The sequence below is a fragment of the Bombina bombina genome, chromosome 3 (genome assembly GCF_027579735.1).
Source record: "Bombina bombina isolate aBomBom1 chromosome 3, aBomBom1.pri, whole genome shotgun sequence".
Classification (NCBI taxonomy): domain Eukaryota; kingdom Metazoa; phylum Chordata; class Amphibia; order Anura; family Bombinatoridae; genus Bombina; species Bombina bombina.
Window position 1 is genome coordinate 841,169,631 of NC_069501.1, and position 22,044 is coordinate 841,191,674.

A 22,044-nucleotide genomic window follows, 5' to 3' on the forward strand; every position below is an offset into this window, starting at 1 on the left:
AAGGATTACGTTCTACTTCCAAATATGTGGAACACTGAAGTTTTACAGAACACCCCATTTGAATAAAGAGTGGCGAGGAAGCCTCGATCCATGTGACCTCTAACAGTCCGATTATACACAGCCACAAGACGCCAATACTCATGACTCAACACAGAGCAATGGCTCAAATCTGTAAAAAGACGTGAGTATACTTATACAGTACTGCTCTTTTGAATCATCTTACTTATACTCTATTGCAGGAGTTATTGATTCTCACATGTGATTAGATAAATAACGATTGTAAATATCTGCATATATCTATGTAAATGCTTAGAGATTAATTTCTGTGAATATTTTCTGTGAACAATGCATTGTTTTATTGCCCATATTGGTTTTATAAGATGTGCACATCACATTATTCCTTTTAGATATGATTTAGATATGTGTTAATAAATTATAATTTTTGATCAGATACTGATTCTAAGATTTATTGGTAGCATTATATGTGTGCTGTCCTGAAATCTGTTTAATTTTTTATTCTATATACCTGCTCCACCAATTCCCTTTGCACCAGTATAGTAACCTTTTTGTTTTTTAAGCTTGCCAATAAGACCAACTTTCAATCATTCCATTCAAAATGCCAAAAATCACAGAATTTGATAGACATAAAATCATACTTTTGCATCAGCAAGGCCACTCTCAAAGGGGAACAGCAAACAAATTGGATATTCAAGATGTGGTATTCGGGCTGTTCTGAAAAAAAAAGGACTGGAAGGCCAAGAAAACATTTAAAATCTGATGCAAAGTTACTCAGAGCTTCTTCTTTGAGAGATTGGAAGAATTCCAGCAAGGACCTGGCTCAATATTTGGCAGTAATAAATGTGATGAAAAGAATATCATGTATCAATGATGTGGAAATTCCAAAATGGCGATATCTCAAAAAATAAAAAGAAACAAACTAAGGTGCAATATTGTAACACAAATCTAATGTGAAAAAAATGTGTCAATTTTCTACTCACATAACCTTGAGCTATCTTAAATGGACAGTCAATGTCAACATTTTTATTGTTTAAAAAGATAGATAATCCCTTTATTACCCATTCCCCAGTTTTGCATAACCAACACAGTTATAATAATATATGTTTTACCTCTGTAATTACCTTGTATCTAAGCCTCTGCAAACCGCTCCCTTATTTCGGTTATTTTGACTGACTTGCATTTTAGCCAATCAGTGCTGACTTCTAGTTAACATCATGTGCGTGAGCTCAATGTTATCTATATGACACACATGAACTAACACCCTCTAGTGGTGAAAAACTGTCAAAATGCATTCAGATTAGAGGCGGCCTTCAAGGTCTAATAAATTAGCATATGAGCCTACCTAGGTTTAGCTTTCAACTAAGATTACCAAGAGAACAAAGCAAAATTGGTGATAAAAGCAAATTGGAAAATTGTTTAAAATGACATGCCCTATTTGAATCATGAAAGTTAATTTGGACTTGACTTCAAATACTGTGCAATCCTGATTCACAAGCTGTTAAGCTCAGCTCTCCCAGTGTTGATAGAATCACTGCTACCGGAATCTGTGATCGTGTCTCAAAAGATAAAGAACAAATATATAGTGTGAGTATCTGGCAGCTTCATCGGGATGCCAAGTTGACCCTTCTATGGTCCAAAAAAGCTTGATCAGGATAATCTTTGTGGAAAAGTAGCTATCAAGAAACCAATTTTTAAGAAGAGGCACAGGGGGAAAAGGCTAAGATATGCTAAAGTTCACAAAGATTGCAATGAAGATTAGTGGTAAAGAGTATTATGGAGTGACAAATCCAAGTTTGAAATTTTTGGGTCCAATTGTATACAGTATGTGAGAAGAAGAGTTGGAGAGAGATGGAAGAATGAGTGCTTGCCTCCTTCAATGAAACATAGTGGAGGGTCTGTCCTGGTTTGAGGCTGCATTTCTGCCAGTGGTGTTTGGGATATTGTCTGAATTAATGGGATCAGGAATTCTGAAAAATACAGACAGGTTTTAATTTATTATGCCATTCCTTCTGGAAAGCGGCTAATTGGGAATGGTTTTATTTTTCAACATGATGATGATCCCAAGCACACTGTTAATGCAGTGAAATCAAATTTGGAGAAAAACAGCTGATAAAACACAGACAGTCATGAATATTATAGAGGCAGTATGGGATTATCTGGACAGATAAAGAAATAAAAGACAACATAAATCTAAAGAAGAAATCTGGGAAGTGCTGAAAGAAGCCTGGTATAATATACCAGAAGATCACTTACGAAAACTTCAGGACAGTCTCCCCACAAGAGTTCAAGATGTGCTTAATGTCAAGGGAGGTCACACTAAATACTGACTTTTGCCTGAAGAAACCATCTTGTTTTGAAAATGTCTGTTTTTTTTTTATTTTCTTGTACATATTTCCTGTATTATTATATATAATGAAGAGAAAAAGCAGGACTGATTCAGCCCATAAAGGCAAATAATTTTAGTGTTAGGAGCAGTTAACATTGGGACACCTTGTAAGTTGGTGGCTGGCTAAGCAGAATATGGCCATTTTGTGTGACTAGGATCCAATTTTTTTTTAAAAGCATAGATGTTTTTGCAGGCATTTTTTTGCAGCATTTAAAAATGTGTTGCTTTTTTGCCAATGGATGTGCGCCAATATCCCCTGTTTTGTGTAACTATTGGTCACATGGCAGCACTCCCAAAGCTGTGTATATAAACTTTTTGCAAGGTGTGCTAAACCAAACTTTCGGCTAGATTACGCGTTATGAGGGGTGCGGTACTAACTTTATTGTCACTGCTCATTTACCTACAGCGCTGGTATTACAGGTTTTCAGAAACCCGGCGTTAAAAAGCAAGAAGTGAGCGTAGAGCAAAATTGTGCTCCATACCGCACTTCAATACCAGCGCTGCTTAAGTCAGCGGTGAGCTGGTTGTACGTGTTCGTGCAAGATTTCCCCATAGACATCAATGGGGAGAGCCGGCTGAGAAAAAGTCTAACACCTGCAAAAAAGCATTGTAAAGCTCAGTAACGCAGCCCCATTGATTCATATGCGGAAACACATTTTATGTTTACACCTAACACCCTAACATGAACCCTGAGTCTAAACACCCCTAATCTGCCGCTCCGGACATCGCCGACACCTACATTATACTTATTAACCACTAATCTGCTGCCCCCAACGATGCCGCCACTATAATAAACATATTAACCCCTAAACCGCCGCACTCCCACATCGCATACACTATTTAAGTATTATTAACCCCTAATCTGCCATCCCCAACGTTGCCGCCACTATATTAAATGTATTAACCCCTAAACCTAAAAGTCTAACCCTAACCCTAACACCCCCTAACTTAAATATAATTAAAATAAATCTAAATAAAACCTACTATCATTACCTAAATAATTCCTATTTAAAACTAAATACTTACCTGTAAAATAAACCCTAAGCTAGCTACAATATAACTAATAGTTACATTGTAGCTAGCTTAGGGTTTTATTTTTATTTCACAGGCAAGTTTGAATTTATTTTAACTAGGTAGAATAGTTATTAAATAGTTATTAACTATTTAATAACTACCTAGCTAAAATAAATACAAATTTACCTGTAAAATAAAACCTAACCTAAGTTACACTTTCACCTAACATTACACTACAATTAAAAAAATTACCTAAATTAAATACAATTAACTAAATTAAATACAATTACCTAAATTACAAAAAAACTAACACTAAATTACAAAAAAATTAAAAACAAATTACAAGATATTTAAACTAATTACACCTAATCTAATAGCACTATCAAAATAAAAAAGCCCCTCCAAAATAAAAAAAAATCCCAGCCTAAACTAAACTACCAATAGTCCTTAAAAGGGCCTTTTGCGGGGCATTGCCCCAAAGAAATCAGCTCTTTTACCTGAAAAAAAAATACAACCAACCCCCCCAACAGTAAAACCCACCACCCACACAACCAACCCCCCAAATATAACCCTAACTAAAAAAAACCTAAGCTCTCCATTGCCCTGAAAAGAGCATTTGTATGGAACAACAGGGGTGCTACATTGGAGAAACTGGCCTAAAGCTGCATCTCAGATGAATCTACACAGACACTCGATCAAGAACCACAAAGAAAATGAATATTGTACCCCTGTTGGTCATCACTTCACCCAGACTGGTCACTCCATACTTAACCTCAGAATTAAAGTTCTTAAAGGGAATTTCAAAGACTCTCATGAACGAAAGACATTTGAGATGAAAATGATCACACATTTCAATACCAGAAATGAAGGACTTAATGTAGACTCTGGCCTTATTGTCCTATATTGGTTTCTTTTTCCTTTTGTTTTTCCTCTCATCTTGTCTATTTACTTTCCTCTGTTTATTTACTCTTTCTGGCTATTCTCAGCTATTTTCTCCTTCAGACACATTCTCTGCTTTTTATGACACCCCTCTCACCCCCTCCCTCCCTTCCATTTGTTGTATGTGATGTGTATCTATATCAGATTGATCAGTATTGCTTCAGACCTGACCTGTCCAATAAAAAAGTTATCACTGCATACTGCAATACTTTGATTTTTTTGAGCATTATATATATATAGGAGAGAGAGGGACACCGGGCTGAGGCATCCCCCGGACTACTAACACCGATGCTGTGACTCTTGTATGCTGGCCGCCTCCACCTCCAGCCCTGCATATCCGTTTGTCAGTGTGGAAGCAGTGATCGCACTCTGCAGGGACTCACAGCTCCTCTATGCACGGAAAGGATACCAGAAACCAAGTTATACAGTGGGGATTTGATACACAACCTCAGTTTACAGCACAATTGATTCATCTTCTGGTATTACTGACTGATCATCTGACCGACCTGGAGTCTGCAGCTCTGCATGAAGTTTAACTTTGAAGGGTGATTACTTACCTCATATTGATTGAGGTCCCTTGAAGTAAGTATTTGGGGATAGGGGAGTTGTGACCCCATAATCTTTGCATCATATTTCCACAGAAGAAAGGTGCAGACACACACTTTTCTATATACATTTCTTGTGGAGGCAGCTTGGGAGTCTTCACACATTCCTTTTGTTCAGCTGCCTATCTTCTGATTTATTATATCTACGGATTTTGTTTAATTTGCATTGGAATTTTAATATATTGTGTTCACTAAAGATTACTAGTGACATTAGGTTACTGTTGCCATGTTCCCTTGAGTGACATTTGGATAGCGCAGATATCATATCTTTTTTTTTTTTTCCTCTCTCTCTCTCTCTCTCTCTTTAAAGTGACGTTTCGGGGTTTCCCCCTTTATCAAATATATATACATATATATATATATATATATATTTAAATACAAGAAATTTTAGAGACAGAAAATAAGCATCCCCCATGCACTCAGAACTAAAATGATCAAAAAAATCACGATCAAAAGGTCCCCAAGAAAAGTATGATTATATACATACAATAGCACTCATAAAACATAACTCTTATTTGATGAAAAAGATTTAAAACATTTAAAAAAGAATTAAAATAAATTGACAGGTGAGTCCAGAGCCCAGCTTTTAAGCAAAAATCATTACACAATAGCAATCAAGAGAAAAAGCACAAGAGGGGGTAACTATCATCATTACAATGTGTAACATGAAATACAAAACAAATCCATCATATAAGGCTGTAATTGACTATTAAGTACTCCACACTGCAGTCATAATGGAATGATGATCTGCTAGTATTATCATGTCAACCCCACTGTAATAAAAATATTTAAATTTTCATAAAAAAAAATATTGCTTAGTTTTACTTGTCTTTTTCAAATGTATATTAAGCTACCTAGATCTATCCCTTGTCAAATTTCTTGCAAAACAACCACACTGTTTTAACTGTAGGCATGACTAAAGTGTTTCAAATACCATACTGAGCCATTTTAAAAAGTACCACTGATTGATGATGAAAGCTCCTAAAAAGGTCTGATTACTAGCTAGCTCCCAGTTCTACATTACTGCTGCTGAGCCTACATGGCTATGCCTTTTTAACAAAGGTCACCAAACGAATTAGAAAATTTGAAAATAGATGTATACTGAAAATTATATGCTCTATCTGAATCATGTAAGTTTAAAATGGACTTTTATGCTCATTTGCATTTCCAGTGTCAAGGGGATTAGAGAAGACTGCATTGTAACTTCTATGATTTTAAGGCTGAAAAAAATGTTCACAAACTAATTTCGTTTATATATTTTAAAGGAACTAAATGACTGAATTAACCATTTTTGTATCAACAGCTCAAAAATGTAACTGATTCTGCTTTTTCTTTTGTGCATTTGTCTATTTATCACTGTAGTTAAAGAGGTAGCTGAAACATGGAGCACTTTCATATATAATGATGATATTAGGTCAGAAAACACACCATCATTCTTCATTACATTTTTCATCTTAAAGATTTCATTGTTCATTTATGACTAAGAATGGATCACCTGGTTTAGTATGATTTTGATCTTATCATCGTTAAGACATTGAATTTGTTTTTTTATTATAATTTTTAATTATCAATTTATCTGTCTACCTCAGCATGTGCATGTTAATATATGTTTGTATATTTAAATAGATAAATAGATAGATAGCTAGATAGATAGGTGATATATATATATATATAGATGTGAGAGAGAAGTCTCTCTCCCTTTCTCTCTCTTGCTCTCTCTCTCTCCTAAAAGACAGATTGTGGGCACAGAAACACAGAGGGATACAAACCATGTACTTTAGAACAATAGTTATTTTTTCTTTAAACCAATTGTTTACTGCTGGTAGCTTAGATGCTTCATTAAAATGTTAGGAATTCTTCAAAGTTTAGTTAGCCTCTTTAGGCCTAGTTTCCATTGAGTTGATAAAGTTTGGAAACTGGTAGGAACATAAAAATGATCCATAGCCTTTAATGTAGATACATGTTTATACAACCATTTTCTAAACTTTACCACCTCCATGGAAACTAGGACTGGGTTGGGAGTAGGTGTTTGTTTTGATTTGCTTTTATCTTTGCAAAAAACTACTTATGTGAAACCTGCTGTGTAACTAATAATAGTTTGTTTTGAATAAAAATAACTTTACTTCTTGTTCAGGCCAAAGGCTTGGCCAACTTGTTACAATGTACCACATTGTATTCTATAAAATATATCTGTCTCTATTTATTCTGTAATATCTTCAGCTTTTTTAAAGCGCTCTCTAAATCTTATTTTTATTTTTTATTTAAAAATTTTGCGCACACTGCTCAAAAAAATTTGAGGAAATATTACCTGTAACAGAGCTTTTACAAACTCCAAATCCCACTTCTGACACCATTGTAACAAATATATTTGTCTGTATTTATTCTGTAATATCTTCAGATTTTTTAAAGCTCCCTCTAAATCTTATTTTTAATTTTTATTTATAATTCATTACACATTTTTGAGGAAGCTGTGTCTTTTAGAATGGTTTGATATCTTATTTGTGGCCAGCGCAGTACTAACATTTCTGTTTATCTGCGCAAAACATTTAGCTTGTGCAATTTTTGGTGAAGTGACTAAAATGTGTGCACACTTTAATATGGAGTGTTGTTAAGCCGGAATAGTAGTAAAAAAAGTTATAAAAAAAAATGCAAGTGAGGATGGTCTAGAATGTTTATCTCTATTAAAATGAGACAGGAATAAACACATTCTCACTCTAACACACACTCTATAACACCCTCACATTCTAATACTCTCGCAAGTTCAAATCCAGGAATTGCCATTACAATACCTCCTCCATGAAGATAGTCTTTTGTTTGTGTGCGGTTGGCTGCTTTACCTAGCACAGGAGCATGCTACAAGTAGTTTAATGCTCTGATCGGGCTCGTTGTGATTAGATAGTAAACCCATAACACACTATATTAAAAAAACAGCCATCCAGAGAAGGAAGACTTTGCAATAGAGATAATTATAGTTTTAGGTGACAAATTAGGCATTTTCAAAAAACACATAGAGGTAATTTTATTTATGGTTGAGCAGACATGATTCGCTGTCAACATTTAACATAGCAAAAGCATTTCTGGTTAAATGCTTGTGCAATGCCGTCCCTTGCTCACTGGCGGCCAATCGGAATGGGATGATTTCAGTCCGACACCTAAAAGGTGGCGGAGAAGTTAAGGAGCAGCAGTCTTACGACTGCTGCTTCTTAACTTCCATTTCAGGTGGACCTGAAATGATGGGGCATCAATGCAGCATCCACTGCTTAATAAATCGACCCCATAGTGCAGAATTATGTAACATTTTCCCCAACATTTACTGTCCCTTTAAGATGTTTCAAGTAGTTTATTTGACCCATTAGTTGGAACATCATAAGGGTACAATGTCCTTTAATATGCAACTTGTTTTTCTATTTGATCAATATGCATATGATCTGAATCCAAGCTAGATTACTAGGAACAACAAAAAACAACATTTTATACATCAACAAAAAACTTTTGACATATTTCACTATATTCTTGACCTTTCAAATAGCAAGGTATTTGTTAAATCTCAAATTAAGATACATGCAAATATTTACCTGACAATATTGTACAAACTTGTAACAAGAAAACACATTCTAGTATATGGGCATTATGTCAATCTAAAAACAGTTATTTCTAAATATATCACTTTTTTTTTTATTTAAATGGACATTCCTGTCCTTTGTCCATGTGAAATAGACACCATAGAGCCCCATATATTACCAGCTGTGCAGATAAGGTTCTTAACCTGATAACCTGTCTGTATTGTTTTGGAACCAATGGGCAGCAGACTCTGTAAGTCCACTGCCGTATGTACCATTACACACTCACTTGAGTGCGTAATGCCATCCCCCTTCTCTAGCACGAGAGAATGACCTGTCAATCACCCTGAGTGAGCATGTTTGAGGTTAATTCAATCCACCACCTCTGAGCAGTCTGATGACTGTTGCTTCCTACATTGCGGAAAGCAGGCTTGGATGTTTTGCCTGCCCCTCAAAGGCTGAAAAGCAGCATTTGCTGAGTAATACATTTAGCCCCATGGTTTACTAGTTACACTTCCTGTTAGTTTTACTTTCAAATAAAATACAATGTCCCTTTAAGACTACAGAATAGGGTTTTGCTCAAATGGAATGTTTATCGAGCTTGTTTTGCTTTGTATCAACCCGGACACAATCACAAGAACTTCACAATTTAGTAGAATCATAATAAAAAAAATTAAATTATGGTAATATTTAGAGTTAACCAGCATTTAGCTTTTCTTCAAAGTTATCTGTAAATAATGCTTTTGTACCTGTCGTGGTAAATGTCTATGTGTTGTTGATATCCACTGCCAAAAAACACCAGTGCGTCAGTATTTTCTCTGTTTACGGAAGATGCACAACACTGCGTGCATGCTCTGGTTTTAAAGTGATAGGTTGGTGGTACAGCTTTATTTTATTTATTTTGCAAATTAATTTTAAAAATGGAACCAATTTCAGTACTGAACGAAACTCTTAGGACAACATTAGTATTGTTGTTTTAGCAATGGTATAATGACCATATTCCTTAGTCTCTTTATTAGAATACAACCACAAAATACGGTCAAAAATCTAGAGCATAGGAGCCCTAGGGAGGTGCGCTTGTGTGAGGCAAGGAGACTCTCAAGGAAGAAAGAAGGCAGCACTCTTGATTGTACGACATGTAGACAAGGATCCTGTAGAGACAGAGAAGTAGAGGCGCCACATAGAACAGTATTGTCTAAATAATGGGTAACACGGAGCATTGTGTAACTACTCACAAGAGTAGCGCACGACCGGAGTGCCGAACACAGCAGATCGGGACCAACAGAGTCGCCCGATAGACTCACAAACACAACACTGGGCCGGTCACGTGAAGTAGATGCACCAATCCAGAAGGCAGGATCACTCAGTAGGGGACCGATCACCAATAGACCAAGGAGGTGTGTGTGGAGGCATCTTAGCACCCTACATAGGGATTAGTCAGATCCCACAGGAAACCAAGCACGAATGGCAATAGAGCAAGAGGTGTATGTGTATCTATAGGATATGTGTGTGAGTAGCTACACATTGCTCTGTGTTACCCATTATTTAGACAATACTGTTCTATGTGGCACCTCTTCTTCTCTGTCTCTACAGGATCCTTAAAGGGACACTGAACCCAAATTTTTTCTTTTGTAATTCAGAAAGAGCATGCAATTTTAAGCAACTTTCTAATTTACTCCTATTATCAATTTTTCTTCGTTCTCTTGCTATCATTATTTGAAAAAGAAGGCATCTAAGCTTTTTTTTTTCAGTACTCTGGACAGCACTTTTTTATTTGTGGATTAATTTATCCACCAATCAGCAAGGACAACCCAGGTTGTTCACCAAAAATGGGCCGGTATCCAAACTTACATTCTTGCATTTCAAATAAAGATACCAAGAGAATGAAGAAAATTTCATAATAGGAGTAAATTAGAAAGTTGCTTAAAATGTCATGCTCAATCTGAATCACAAAAGAACATTTTTGGGTACAGTGTCCCTTTAATCACAAAATACAGGATATTTGTATGCAGTATTAAAAATCAGAAAAAAATCAGAAAAAAAACCCCCAGCTTCTATAGGATAAAGTGGAAAGTATTTAGTGTGACCTCCCCTTACATTTGAGCAATAACAGAAACCTGGCTCTCGTAAACCTAAATTGAGTAGAAACCTGATTAATTTCATTACTAACACCTGTATTTGTCCTACTATTTCATGTAAAAAATGACTGCTGTGAAAAAGGTCTATTACACCAGGTTTGTGCAATACATGCTTGAGCATTACATACACATGTGGTATGAGTTTAAATCATTGGAAGCTTGCTAATAAGACCATCTTTCAATCACATCATTCCATTCAACGTGCCAAAGATCACATAATTTGACAGACATAAAATTATACTTTTGCATCAGAAATACCACTCTCAAAGGGAATTCAGCAAACAAACTGAATACTCAAGTTGTGGTATTTAAGCCATTATAAAGAAATATTAAAAATCAAGAGAGGTCAGGGACAAGAAAAGGACTGGAAGGCAGAGAAAACTGAGTTTCTCAGTGTTGCTTCTATGAGAGACCGGAAGAAGTCCAGCAAAAACCTGGCTCAGCATCTAGCAGCTTTGTCAGGAGTTGACCCTTTTTGATCAGGAATGGTCTTTGTGGAAGGGTAGCAGCCAAGAAAGCACTATTTCAGAAGGGTAACAGGGTAAAAAAGGCTAAGATATGCTGAAGCTCACAAAGATTGGAATGAGGATCAGTGGAAAAAGAGTATTATGTAGTGACAAATCCAAGTTTTAAATTTTTAGGTCCAATTGTAGACAATATGTGAGAAGAAAAGTTGAAGAGAGATGGAAGAATGAAACGTTACTGCCTTCAGTAAAACATGGTGGAGAGTCTGACCTGGTTTTGGGCTGCATTTCTGCCAGTGTTGTTGGCGATATTGTCCGCATTGATGGGATCATGAACGCTGAAAAGTACAGACAGCTTTAATTCATCATGCCATTCCTTCTGGAAAGTGTCTGATTGGGAATGGTTTTATTTTTCAGCATGATATCAATGCCAAGCACGCTGCTAATGCAGTGATATCATATTTGGAGATAAAAACATCTGATAAAACACTAACAGTCATGGACTTGCCTCCACAGAGTCCAGACCTGAATATTATAGAGGCAGTATGGGATTAGTGATGTCGCGAACAGTTCGCTGCAGAAAAGTTCCCGGCGATCTTACCTTGTTTGCGTTCGCCGCGGCGGGCGAACATATGCGATGTTCGATCCGCCCCCTATTCATCATCATTGAGGAAACTTTGACCCTGTATCTCACAGTCTGCAGACACATTTGAACCAATCAGCAGCAGACACTCCCTCACAGACCCTCCCAGCTCCTGGGCAGCAGCCATTTTAGAATCATTACAATCCTGCTTTGTTAGTGAGAGGAGGTTTAGTGCTGCTGCTGCTGATGATGATATTATAGGGAAATAGATAGCTAGGCTAGTGTATTTAGTATCCACTACAGTCCTGAAGGACTCATCTAATCTCTGCTGTAAGGACAGCACCCCAAAAAGCCCTTTTTAGGGCTAGAACTTCAGCCCAAAAAGCCCTTTTTAGGGCTAGAACTTCAGTTGTTTTTTTTTTTTTTTTTTGTAATTTTATTTGCATTTGCCTGGCTGTCAGCCTGTGTGTGAGGCTCACAGCATATACTGTGATTAGTGCCACCACTGATATCTGCTTAACATTAGTGTAAATTTAAAAAAAAAAAAACTTTTACATCATTTTGCTAGTGTAATCTAATTTCATTTTCCATCAGGCCTGTGTGTGAGGCTCACAGCACATACTGTGATTAATTCTTCTGTGCCACCACTGATATCTGGTGTAACATTAGTGTAAATTTTAAAAAAAAAAGAATTACATTATTTTGCTAGTGTAATCTAATTTCATTTTCTATCAGGCCTGTGTGTCAGGCCCACATCATATACTGTGATTAATTGCTCTGTGCCACCACTGATATCTGGTGTAACATTAGTGTAAATTTAAAAAAAAAAAAAAATTACATCATTTTGCTAGTGTAATCTAATTTCATTTTCTATCAGGCCTGTATGTCAGGCCCACATCATATACTGTGATTGATTCTTCTGTGCCCCTACTGATATCTGGTTAACATTAGTGTAAATAAAAAAAAAAAAAAACTTTTACATCATTTTGCTAGTGTAATCTAATTTCATTTTCCATCAGGCCTGTGTGTCAGACCCACATCATATACTGTGATTAATAGCTCTGTTTTCCACCACTTATATCTGGTGTAACATTAGTGCCAGCCTGTGTGTCAGGCTGCCAGCATATACTTTGCCTACTTCCATCCTCAGTGCCACCACTCCTATCTGGTGTAACATTAGTGTAACTTTTTTAGAAAAAAACTTTTACATCAGTCTGCTAGTGGTATTTAATTGAGGTTGCCTGTCTGCCAGCGTGTGTGCCAGGCCCACTTTCCAACTAGGGCCACAAATCATATTTGTTATAACAGTAGTGTAAATATTTTAAATAAAAACTTTTTTGACTGTGAATCATCAGTCTGCTAGTGCAATTGAATTGCAGTTGCCTGCCAGCATTTGTGCCAGGCCCACTTGCCAACTAGTGCCACCAATCATATTGGTTATAATAGTATTGTAAATATTTAAAAAAAAAAAAATTTGACTGTGAAACATCAGTCTGCTAGTGTCATCTAATTGAAGTTGCCTGCCTGCCAGCGTGTGTGCCAGGCCCATTTGCCAACTAGTGCCACCAATCATATTTGTTATAACAGTATTGTAAATATTTAAAAAAAAAACTTTTTGGACTGTGAATCATCAGTCAGCTAGTGCAATTAAATTGCAGTTGCCTGCCTGCCAGCGTGTGTGCCAGGCCCACTTGCCAACTAGTGCCACCAATAATATTTGTTATAACAGTATTGTAAATATTTAAAAAAAATACTTTTTTGACTGTGAAACATCAGTCAGCTAGTGTAATCTAATTGCAGTTGCCTGCCTCCCAGCGTGTGTGCCAGGCCCACTTGCCAACTAGTGCCACCAATCATATTTGTTATAACAGTAGTGTGAATATTTAAAAAAAAACTTTTTGGACTGTGAAACATCAGTCTGCTAGTGTCATCTACTTGAAGTTGCCTGCCTGCCAGTGTGTGTGCCAGGCCCACTTGCCAACTAGTGCCACCAATCATATTTGTTATAACAGTATTGTAAATATTTAAAATAAAAACTTGTTTTACTGTGAAACATCAGTCTGCTTTTTTGTGCCAGGCTCACAGTGTTTACTGTGCCCACTTGCCCAGTGCCACCACTCATAATTTGTTTAATAGTAGTGTAAGTGTACATTTAAAAAAAAATGACAGGCAGAGGCAGGCCACCCCGCAGGTGCCATCGTGGTTGTGGTGCTGGGATTCCCTTAGACCCTACAACTATGCACAGTGTTCAGAGGCCATGTGCCATGGACGTGAAAAGTTCTGAGGAGGACCTAGTTGAATGGCTAACACAGGACACCCAATATTCTACAGCTTCCGCTCCTAGTCCTAACCTTGACGCACCATCCACCTCCAGCTTAGCTTTGGGCACCTCTCAAGTGACCAGTGCCACTTGCCCGGCTGCCACCACCACCAACACTAGCACCACAGCCGCTTCACTTGATCTGTCAGAGGAGTTATTGACACATAATTTGGAAGAAATGAGTGATGTGCAACCATCATTGACAGAGGATGTAGATAACAGTGATATGTCTCAATTGTACAAAGAATAAGAGTGCGCTCAAAAGAGCTCTACCAAAACTACTAAATAGTTATTTTGAAAAGTATATAAGGACAATGTAAACCTTAATAAAATCAGATCAGGACTCAGACCTGTGAAAGCTGGCCAGCTTAATGTGGACGTCTCGTAAAGGAAAAAGATTGAACTTTGTATAAACTTTGCATGAAATATTACAGAAGCCGTTAACACGTAAAAGTCCTCCTTAGGACAAGGCTAGGATTATTGGGAAGTTTCCTGCTCAAAATAGGTGTATAGCTTTTTGCATCAGCTGGAGTATTGCCCTTTTTTCAGTCCTTTGAAAAAGTTTACCACCGGTAATCTGACCCTGTGATTGGCGGAGGAGCAAAACACGTGTGTGAGACACGTCAGAGCTAGATCTAACTGCTCTCTGAACGCCGAATCTACACAGAAGGTAAAAAAAAGGGGGTCAGAGAAAGGCAGTGAAATATCTGTGAACTTTCGTATTCTGATGAGTAAATTCTATTGTGGGCAACACTCAATCTCTATTACACCTAAGAAATTAAACAGTACAATTTTTGGAAATTATTGTGCCAATATCGTTACTCAGCTGTCCGCTGGATGTTACTATTTGTTTGATATATATTCAAATATCGGATACATCTATTCAGAGTTGTCAAATACTTTGTTTGGATACAATCTTTTATACACGCCAAAAAGATAAGAAACTTCTATTAAATCGTTGTTTTTTCCTGATGTGAAGATTTTACTCACCAGAATACGAAAGTTCACAGATATTTCACTACCTTTCTCTGACCCCCTTTTTTTTACCTTCTGTGTAGATTGTGTATAGAATCTAATTGTGTATAGAATATAAAGTGCACCTTATTCTCATTTTATTGTATGAATGCTTATAAAGTATAAGTTTTTAAAGTTGATTATATAAATAAATATTCATATTCTTATTTAGAGTATTAGATCTGATTTTATTAAGGTTTACATTGTCCTTATATACTTTTCAAAATAACTATTTAGTAGTTTTGGTAGAGCTCTTTTGAGCGCACTCTTATTCTTTGTACAATTGGTTATTTTTAGTGTGATTGTTGGGAAATATCACACTTTAAGAGTTGCTATAACTACCTTTCTGGGTATCTCTTATTTTATATTTTCAGTGATATGTCTCAGTCAGGCAGCATTACAGACATGGACGTACGGTGTGATGATGATGATGATGTTGTACCCGCTGCTGCTTCCTTTGTTGATTTGTCAGATACAAGTGAAGCGGTTGATGATGATGTGTCTGTGGATGTCACGTGGGTGCCCGCTAGAAGAGAAGAAGAAGAGGGGGAAAGTTCAGATGGGGAGACAGAGAGGAGGAGGAGACCAGTTAGAAGCAGGGGGAGGTCGTCGCAAGGAGCTAGTGGCACAGTCGGGCAGCATGTATCGGCACCCGGGGTCAGCCAGACAGCACGCCAATCAAAGCATGCTGTTGCCACCACCAGAATGCCGTCATCGCAGAGCTCAGCAGTGTGGCATTTTTTTTGTGTGTCTGCCTCTGACAACAGCGATGCCATTTGCAGCCTGTGCCAAAAGAAAATGAGTCGTGGGAAGTCCAACAGCCACCTAGGTACAACTGCTTTGCGAAGGCACATGGTCTCACATCACAAACGCTGATAGGAAGAACACATGAGTAGAAGCAGCACACAAACTCAAAGCCGCCATCCTCCTCCTGCTCCAGCATCTTCAGCCACGTCAACCACTGCTGTCCTCCTTGCCCCCTCTCAACCATCCTCCACTCAGTCTCTCTTACGTAGCAGTCCCTGGTCATCTGCCCACAGTCAGGTGTCTGTCAAGGACATGTTTGAGTGTAAGAAGCCAATTTCCCAAAGTCATCCCCTTTCCCGGCGTCTGACAGATGGCTTATCTGAACTCTTAGCCCACCAGCTTTTACCATACAAGCTGGTGGAGTCTGAGGCTTTCAAAAAAATTGTATCTATTGGGACACCGCAGTGGAAGGTACCCGGCCGAAATTTATTTTCACAAAAGGCAATCCCAAACCTGTACTCGATTGTGCAAAAGGAAGTAATGGCATGTCTGGCACACAGCGTTGGGGCAAGGGTCCATCTGACCACTGATAGCTGGTCTGCAAAGCATGGTCAGGGCAGGTATATCACCTACACTGCGCATTGGGTAAACCTGCTGATGGCTGCCAAGCATGGAATGCGTGGCTCTGCAGAGGAGTTGGTGACACCGCCATGACTTGCAGGCAGGCCTGCTGCTACCTCCTCTACTCCTCCTACTCCATCCTCTTCCATAACCTCTTCCTCGGCTGAGTCCTCTTCTGCTGCTGCATCTTGCTCCACATCAACGGCATCCCCCCAGCTCCCCAGGTACTATTCAACATCCCGGATACGACTTGCCTGAAAGCAGAGAGTCACACCGCACCAGCACTCCTGTCCGCCCTGAACGCACAGGTGGATCAGTGGCTGACTCCGCACCAACTGGAGATTGGCAAGATTGTTTCTGACAATGGAAGTAATTTGGTGGCGGTATTGAAATTGGGCAAGTTGACACATGTGCCGTGCATGGCACATGTGTGTAATCTGATTGTACAACGCTTTGTGCATAAGTACCCAGGCTTACAGGACATCCTGAAGCAGGCCAGGAAGGTGTGTGGCCATTTCAGGCATTCCTACACGGCTATGGCGCACTTGTCCGATATCCAGCGTCGAAACAACCTGCCAGTGAGGCGCTTGATTTGCGACAGCCCGACACGTTGGAATTCAACACTCCTAATGTTCGACCGCCTGCTCCAACAAGAAAAAGCTGTTAACGAGTATTTGTATGACCGGGGTGCTAGGACAGCCTCTGGGGAGCTGGGGATTTTTTTTCCAAATTACTGGACACTCATGCGCAATGCCTGTAGGCTCATGCATCCTTTTGAAGAGGTGACAAACCTAGTCAGTCGCACCGCATTTCATTTGTTTTCATCCTGGAGCGTGCCCTGTGAAGAGTGCTGGATCAGGCCATAGATGAGTGTGAAGAGGAAGAGGAAGAGTTGTGGTCTCCATCACCACCAGAAACAGCCTTATCAGCATCGCTTGCTGGAACAGTGGCAACGCAGGAAGAGGATTGTGAGGAAGAGGAGTCAGAGGAGAAGTGTGGCTTTGAGGAGGAGGAAGACCAAACACAACAGGCATCCCAGGGTGCTCGTTGTTGTCACCTTTCTGGTACCCGTGGTGTTGTACATGGCTGGGGGGAAGAAGATACCTTCAGTGACATCAGTGAGGACGAGGAACGGGACATGATTAGCTCGGCATCCAACCTTGTGCAAATGGGTTCTTTCATGCTGTCGTGCCTGTTGAGGGACCCTCGTATAAAAAAGCTGAAGGAGAACTACCTGTACTGGGTGTCCATACTACTAGACCCCCGGTATAAGCATAAAGTGACTGAAATGTTACCAAATTCCCGCAAGTCAGAAAGGATGGAGCAGTTAAAAAATAAATTAAAAAGTATGCTTTACACAGCGTATAAGGGTGATGTTACAGCACAACGGGAATCTAACAGGGGAAGAGATGAAAGTAATCCTCCTCCTCCTCCCAACACCACGCCGGCAAGGACAGGACGCTTTCCAGACGTGTTGTTGATGGAGCACATGCAGACCTTTTTAACTCCTATGCATCGCCACAGCCCTTCGGGATCCAGCCTCAGAGAAAGACTCAACCGACAGGTAGCAGACTACCTAGCATTAACTGCGGATCTCGACACTCTGAGGAGCAATTGACCCCTTGACTACTGGGTGTGCAGGCTTGACCTGTGGCCTGAGCTATCCCAATTTGCAATCGAGCTTCTGGCCTGCCCCGCTTCAAGTGTCCTGTCAGAAACGACCTTCAGTGCAGCAGGAGGTATTGTCACTGAGAAGAGAAGTCGCCTAGGTCAAAAAAGTCTTGATTATCTCACCTTTATTAAAATGAATGATGGATGGATCCCGAAGGGACTGACATTGTGCGATACATTTGAGTGAAAAAGGCCTGATGAGATGTACTGGGTGTCCAAGCATCTTTTTCCATCTCCCGGTTTCTAAAAATTATCTCCGGGTTCCTAAAACCGATGCCATACCTGTACTCTATTGTGCAAAAGGATGGCATATGTGGTGTTTCATGCTGTTGTTTCTGTTGAGGGTCCGGGACCCTTGTATAAAAAGGCTGAAGGAGAATGAACTGTACTGGGTGTCCAAGCATCTTTTTCCATCTCCTGGTTCCTAAAATCGATGCCATACCTGTATTGGATTGTTCAAAAGGATGGCATATGTGGTGTTTCATGCTGTTGTTTCTGTTGAGGGTCCAGGACCCTCGTATAAAAAGTCTGAAGGAGAAAGAACTGTACTGGGTGTCCAAGCATCTTTTTCCATCTCCCGGTTCCTAAAATCGATGCCATACCTGTACTCTATTGTGCAAAAGGAAGTAACCTTACCATGGGTCTCAGACCGCATGTCTTGTTGTTATATTTTGTCAGGGCAATCGGGCAAGCCATATAGACCTCCCCCGATAGGGGGAGTAAAAGGGATTAAAGTGCTAAGAATAGTACTACTTAACACAACCTTACCATGGCTCCCAGACCCCATGTCTTATTCTTATACTTTGTCAGGGTAATCAGGCAGGCCATATAGACGTCCCCCGATAGGGGGAGTAAAAGGGATTAAAGTGCTAAGAATAGTACTACTTAACACAACCTTACCATGGCTCCCAGACCGCATGTCTTATTGTTATATTTTGTCAGGGTAATCAGGCAGGCCATATAGACCTCCCCCGATAGGGGGAGTAAAAGGGATTAAAGTGCTCAGAATAGTACTACTTAACACAACCTTACCATGGGTCACAGACCGCATGTCTTATTGTTATATTTTGTCAGGGTAATCAGGCAGGCCATATAGACCTCCCCTGATAGGTGGAGTAACACGTATTAAAGTGTTAAGAATAGTACTACTTAACACAACCTAGTTACCATGGCTCCCAGACCGCATGTCTTATTGTTATATTTTGTCAGGGTAATCAGGCAGGCCATATAGACCTCCCCCGATAGGGGGAGTAAAAGGGATTAAAGTGCTCAGAATAGTACTACTTAACACAACCTTACCATGGGTCACAGACCGCATGTCTTATTGTTATATTTTGTCAGGGTAATCAGGCAGGCCATATAGACCTCCCCCGATAGGGGGAGTAAAAGGGATTAAAGTGCTCAGAATAGTACTACTTAACACAACCTTACCATGGGATCTATGTAACTATCAATCGAATCTATCAAATATAAATTGCATCTTTTGATCTATGTAATTCGTATCTATCAAATGTATATTGCATCTTTTGATCTATGTAATTCGTATCTATCAAATGTATATTGCATCTTTTGATCTATGTAATTCGTATCTATCAAATGTATATTGCATCTATTGATCTATGTAATTTGTATCTATCATATGTATATTGCATCTATTGATCTATGTAATTTGTATCTATCATATGTATATTGCATCTATTGATCTATGTAATCTATGTATCTATCTATCAAATCTATCTATCTCGTGGTTGTGCAAATGGACTGTTTGCAGTTGTTTGCGGTGCGTTACATGGGGAGTTTGGTCTGTCACTGTGAAGCGGTCATAACCCTTACACTACCTGATCGATACAACATCATACCTGATGTTTTAAAGCACGTTATTCAAAAAAAAATTAGGAATGTTAGGTGATTAAGGCCCTTTATGGGTTAAAACCAGACTCTGCATCAACTATGTAATTTTCTGTGGAAGTTTTGCCATGGATCCCCATCCGGCATGCCACAGTCCCCTTGAAACAACTTTTCCATCACTATTGTGGCCAGAAAGAGTCCTTGTGGGTTTTAAAGTTTGCCTGCCTATTGAAGTCAATAGCGGTTTGCGCGGTTCGCCGGTTCGTGGACAGTAGCGGAAGTTTGAGTCCGCCGTTCGAGAACCAAAATTTTAAGGTTCGCGACATCACTATATGGGATCACCTGGACAGAGAAATAAATAAAAGACAACCTAAATCTAAAGAAGAACTCTTGAAAGTGCTGAAAAAAGCCTAGTATAATAAACCAGAAGATTACTTCTGACTAGTTCAGGACAGTCTCCCCAAAAGAGTTTAAGATGTGCTTTTTGCCAAGGGAAGTCACACCAAGGGGCCGATTTATCAAAAGACTGCTGCTCCATAACTTGTTCGCCTACTCTGAGGCCGCAGACAGAAATCAACCCGATCAAATACAATCGGGTTGATTGACACCCTTGCTAGCGGCCAATTGGCCGCAAATCTGTAGGGGGCAGCATTGCACTAGCAGTTCACAAGCACTGCTGGTGCAATGATAAATGCTGACATGGTATTTATCGATATGCAGCGGACATGATCCGCTACATTGTATCATGTCTGCTCGTACTTTGATAAATCTACCCCTAAATATTGTCTTTTGCCATTTTGATTTATATATTTTGTGTAGATATTTCCAGTATTTTCTTTTTGTATATTAATAAATATGGATGGTCATTAAAACTTTGCTAAAACAACAAATCTAATGATGTCCTAATACTTTTGCACAGTACTATATATATATATATATATATATATATATATATATATATATATATATATATATATATATATATATATATATTTATTGTGACAGAAAGCAAGGCCTGGTTATAAATGGAAGATATTTAAGACCAAGCATTGTACATGCTTTTTCTCCTTTCAGTTAAAACCCCAGGGAGAAAGACTGTGTATTTGATTATGCAGTTGATAAACTGTGTTCTGGGTCCCTGGGTTTTGGGATAATTGGAGAGAGGGTGGGCCATTATCCCAGACAGCTGTGAAGCTGTCCAGCAGCTAATCACAGGTGTGGCTAATTAGAAGTTGTGAGGGTTTAAATAGCAGCCTCACTTAGGCCTAGAAAGAGAGTTACAGAAGCTGGTGTGTGTGTTTGTTACACTGTGTAAAAGACTTTTGTTCCTGTGAACTGTAAAAGGACATTATTTTTACAAAGCACTTGTGGAATGCTGTGAAGTACTGGGACACATTTAAAAGTACTTAACTTTGCTGCAGAGGAAGGATTTCCCTCTTTTGAAAATGAACTGCCTGTTTGTTATTGCTGTGAAAAATAAAGCTTTTTAAACTACAGTGGACTGTCCTGTGCTGCATTTGTGCCCTAGAAGACTGTGGTTAAAAGTGTTCCTGTTACACTTGGTGGAGAATCCGGGTAACCACATTGTATGTCTGTGGGCATAATAATCTGCAAGCAAAATGGAGGAAGTCATTAAAGCTTTGATCCATTCTAATGATATACAGCAGGAGACTAACAGAAAAGCTGCTGAAAATAGTGCAGCACTGCAACAGTTGGTCTTGGCCCAGTCAGAGAGTGCTATGCTGCTGGCTAAATCACAGAAGGAGAACACTGAATTGTTGATACAACAGATGGCTGCTGTGCAAGCTGAGACATTCAGGAAGACCCGGGAAGAGCAACAAAGTGCTACACAAACTCTGCAACGAGAGGTTCAAGCCATATCAGAAAAACTGAACTCTGAATATGTTGGTGGCAGCAAAGGTTCCAGAGTAATAAGGGCTAGTCATTATCTTCAAAAAATGACAGCAGCTGATGATGTTGAGGCATATCTTTTGGCATTTGAACGCACAGCAGAAAGAGAAAAATGGCCGACAGTTGAGTGGGCGAGTATACTTGCGCCATTTCTTAGTGGTGAACCTCAGAAGGCCTACTTTGATTTAGAGCCAGCACAAGCCAG